This window comes from Syngnathoides biaculeatus, chromosome 20, assembly GCF_019802595.1.
Source record: "Syngnathoides biaculeatus isolate LvHL_M chromosome 20, ASM1980259v1, whole genome shotgun sequence".
NCBI lineage: Eukaryota > Metazoa > Chordata > Actinopteri > Syngnathiformes > Syngnathidae > Syngnathoides > Syngnathoides biaculeatus.
Genome location: NC_084659.1, coordinates 4,414,500 through 4,419,411, shown reverse-complemented (window position 1 = coordinate 4,419,411; position 4,912 = coordinate 4,414,500). Strand labels below are relative to the sequence as shown.

The following is a 4,912-nucleotide window of genomic DNA, read 5'->3' as shown; positions in this document are numbered from 1 at the left end:
CACACCCCGCTGACATCAACACAATCACAATTACACCACATTTGCTATATACGAGAAGTACTATAGTTCATTCTAATAATAACGAGACAATACATTCACTCAAGTTTCACATGTGGCTTCTTTCTTTTTTCCTCACTCACCTCTGGTTACAGTGGACTTTCAAGATAAAAGATGAAACGGTAACCGTAGCCAAAACATTACAGTATACACTTATCGCTTCCTAGCCATGATATGTACACATGCTGGCGTCCAAAATAGGGTTGTAAACAAAAAAGACGTGGTCGGCATGACATAAATGAAACGTATCAGGAAATAAAGTCAGCTCCTGCTCATGCAGCTGTTGGGCTGCAACAGGCTCAGGTGTCCAAAATAATTTAATTGGAAAACAATTGGAAAACTACTCTGGGGTCTATTCTGGTGGGCTTTTTTTTAGACTTGATTTATGAGTTGAAAACTATGGAATAAGTAGCTATGTTCATACTATTAACCATTAAGTCCGTTTAAGGTATTTTGTTACCAGTGTAAATTCTCAACATTTGGCAGCAGGATTAGAAAATATATTTTGTACAACAAAAGGATACAAGAATGTGGATTTTTGTAGGTAAAAAACATGGGAATTACATTTGTTTAAACATTTCAATTCTGCTTTTGATCACTGCTCTATCACTGCAATTCTCACCAGTACATTTGTGTTTCTGAGCCTGACACTGGTAAGAGAATTTGTGACCACAAACTGAGCAGGTAAAAGGTTTCTCACCTGAGTGTGTTTTACCATGTCCATTTAATTCTGTCTTTTGAGTGAATTTTCTACCAAAAAACAGTGCAGGAAAAAGGTTTCTCACCGGTGTGTGTTCTTGTGTGCACGTTTAGGTTTCCCTTCTCAGTGAATCGTTGACCACAAACTGTGCAGAAAAAAGGTTTCTCACCAGTGTGGATTCTTGTGTGCCTTTTTAAACTTCCCTTTTGTGAGAATCTTTGACCACAAACTGAGCAGGAAAAAGGTTTTTCACCAGTGTGGGTTCTTGTGTGTTTTTTTAAGCTTGCATTCACAGAGAATCTCTGACCACAAACTAAGCAGGAAAAAGGTTTCTCGCCAGTGTGTGTTCTTGTGTGTGCTTTTAAATTAGTCTTTTGAGGGATTTTTTACCACAAACTGTACAGGAAAAGAGTTTCTCACCAGTGTGTGTTCTTGTGTGTCTTTTTAAGTTTACCTTCAGGGAGAATCTTTGCCCACAAACTGAGCAGGAAAAAGGTTTCTCACCAGTGTGGGTTCTTGTGTGTAATTTTAAGCCTTCTTTAATGGTGAATCTTCGACCACAAAGTGTGCAATAAAAAGGTTTTTCTCCACTGTGCGTGCTCACATGTCGTTTCAAAATGCTCTTATTACCAAATGTTTTCCCACATTGAGAACATTTCCATCGTTTGTTGTCAGTGTTACTTGTCATATCACCTTCGTGCTGTTTATCAACAGTGTAAAGGAGAGTGTGATCTCATGTCCACTGTTGTGTCTGATATTGAAGCTAAGAGGGCATCTGCTCGTGATCCTCCACAGAGGTCTCCATTCACTTCTGTTGTCATATGCTGACTTGCACAGGTACTTCGAGGCTCCACCCCTCTGAACTCCTCAGTTTGACCATCTTCAATTTTCAAAGGGAGACCAGTTGATGGAATCAAGGTGACATCGTCCTCCTCTTCCTGTTTGATTTGGGTGCGTGCTTCTTCCTTCTCTTCCTTCATTAAAATGGGCTTATCAGTCTTTTTAAAGTTGTAGATCTCTGCATTCTCTACTTCCTCTTTAATGTGATGGGGCTTCGTCTTCTGCCACTCAGAACCAAGATCTTCAGAGATGTCTGCAAACCAAGAACATGAAGAGACTGGTAAATCTTTTCTAATGATATTACTTTAATGTGTACAGGTGTTATGGTTTAGATTCTACATTTAAGGTTACTGCAAAAGGCAGATGCATTTGATACAGTGCTGTGCAAAGGTATTTGACCCTGTCTTTTTTTTTATTTTTTTGCTTATGCACACACACACACACACACACACACACACACACACATACACATACACATACAGATTCATACCTAAGGGACCAAAAAAAAATCAAAACCTAACACTCTGTAAAAAAAGTAATTACCCACAGTAATAACTAAAATCAGGCATTTGCCATGATTGGTGATGAATCTTACACATCACTCCCACTCTTCTTTGCAGAATTGTTTCAACTCCTCCATATTGGAGGCAATGTTTGACCAAATTTTTCATCGGACACAGACAAGACCCCTGAGCAAACAGAGGACCACTGTGAGCAATATCAGAAGTGCTCGCTGTGGCCACACACCAGTATCACACATCATCATAGAAAGTTTCATGGTTTATTAAAATAATCAAATTACAACAGCAATTTCCATTATTTTACTCTTAATATAACTCATTTGGCCAACTTACACAGTTTTATAGCTGATATCATTTTCCTCCCTGAATTTGATATATATGACTAGCATTTTGTGTCCTCTTATGTCTGTGGTCCCCTCTACTATTAGGGTATTACAGGGAGCATTTCGAATCTTACGCATAGTTTCATTCTGCAGCAATTTCATTGATTAAATTCACAAATTCAAGGGACAATTTTTGCTTCGCCAGCTTTCTGGTATTCTCACATACAGTGAAGAAAATAAGTATTTGTACACCCTGCTATATTGCAAGTTCTCCAACTTAGAAATCATGGAGGGGTCTGAAATTTTCATCGTAGGTGCATGTACACTGTGAGAGAGATAATCTAAAAAGAAAAATCCAGAAATTACAATGTATGATTTTTTTCACGATTTATTTGATACAGCTTCAAATAAGTATTTCAACACTGAGAAAACCAATGTTAACATTTGGTACAGTAGCCTTTGTTTGCAATTACAGAGGACAAACGTTTCCTGGAGTTGTTCACCAGGTTTCCACACAATGCAGACTTCTCCACATATATCTTCTCTAGATCAGACAGGTTTCTGGGCTGTCGCTGAGAAACATGGCGTTTCAGCTCCCTCCAAAGATTTTCTATTGGGTTTAGGTCTAGAGACCGGTTAGACCATGCCAGAACATTGATATGCTTCTTATGGAGCCACTCCTTGGTTTTCCTGGGTGTGTGCTTTGGTTCATTGTCATGTTGAAAGACCCAGCCACGACCCATCTTCAATGCCCTGACTGAGGGAAAGAGGTTGTTCCCCAAAATTTCACAATACATGGCCGAGGTCATCCTCTCCTTAATACTGTGCAGTCGTCCTGTCTCATGTGCAGAAAAACACCCCCAAAGCATGACGCTACCACCCCCATGCTTCACAGTAAGGATGGTATTCTTGGGATGGAACTCATCATTCGTCTTCCTCCAAACACAGTTAGTAGAATTATGACCAAAAGGTTCCATTTTAGTATCATTTGACCACAAAACTTTCTCCCATGACGCCTCTGTATCATCAAAATTGTCATTGGCAAACTTAAGAGTGGCTTTGACATGTGCTGGTATAAGCAGGGGAACCTTCTGTGTCATGCATGATTTCAAACTATGACATCTTAGTAAATTACCAACAGTCACCTTAGAAACGGTCGTCCCATCTCTTTTCAGGTCATTGACCAAGTCCTGTTGTATAGTCCTGGAGAGATTCCTTACCTTTCTAAGGATCATTGAGACCCCACGAGGTGATATCTTGCATGGGACTCGACTCAGATTGAGATTGACCATCATGTTTAGCTTCTTCCATTTTCTAATGATTGCTCCAACAGTGGACCTTTTTTCACCAAGCTGCTTGGCAAATTCTCCGTAGCTCTTTCCAGCTGTGTGGAGTTGTACAATTTCGTCTGTGGTGTCTTTAGACAGCTCTTTGTTCTTGGCCATGTTACAAGTTTGAGTCTTACTGATTGTATGGTGTGGACAGGTGTTTTTATGCACACAAATAAATCTTTCAAAAATCATATATCGTGATTTCTGGATTTTTCTTTTTAGATTATCTCTCACAGTGGAGATGCAAATACGATGAAAATTTCAGAACCCTCCATGATTTCTCAGGGCGAGAACATGCAATATATATAGTGTTCAAATACTTATTTTCTTCACTGTACTTTGCCATGTGATCCTGGATTTGTTGAACTGACAGCATTTTTCTTTTCTTTTCGGCTTGTCCCATTAGGGGTCGCCACAGCGTGTCATCTTAGATGAACGCATATTTGTTTGTCACAGTTTTACACCGGATGCCCTTTCCTTCCTCTGCATTTACCCGGGGAGAGAAGCTTACAGCACCTGGTATTCCCAGGCGGTCTCCCATCCAAGTACTAACCAGGGCCAAACCTCCTTAGCTTCTGAGATCTGACGAAATCGGGTGTTCTCAGGGTAGCATGGCCGTAAACATTGAACTGACAGCATGCACTCATTTTCATGGCAAGTAAAAGATTGTCAATGAGAACTTTAACTTGTTCAGGGTCAAATTTGTGTGTGTGTGAGTGTGTGTATGTATACACACTATTTTCTGGATGGTTAGGGGTAATAACAATACTACTGGCTAATGGGCCCCCATACATGAGCCGCGCCAGCTTACCCATACACTGCCATGAATATATACCAAACGTGACGGATATTTTGAACTTAATAGATCTCACACACACACACACACACACACACACACACACACACACACACACACACACTTTGTTTTACTGAAACAAAGAGCAAAATGGATCAAATACGACAGGAAAGTCATTGTTTTGGTTCGTCTTCCGGTTCACTGAATCTACTGAAGTCCTTGTCTTCACTTTCAGAATTTAAGAGCTTTGGAATTTCTCCGTCAACCAGCATTTCAGTGTGTCCGTCGTCCTCATCATTTTCATCTCAAGGCACAGTTACCGCTGAAGTTGTTCTCCATTGTAG

General features: G+C 40.0%; 2 pseudogenes; both read right to left on the bottom strand.

The window, feature by feature from the left end:
• Positions 1-415: 415 nt before the first annotated feature.
• Positions 416-1,615, bottom strand: LOC133493210 (gastrula zinc finger protein XlCGF57.1-like; annotated as a pseudogene).
• A 2,661-nt stretch (positions 1,616-4,276) lies between these two features.
• LOC133494049 (5S ribosomal RNA) lies at positions 4,277-4,395 on the bottom strand (annotated as a pseudogene).
• Positions 4,396-4,912: the final 517 nt, after the last annotated feature.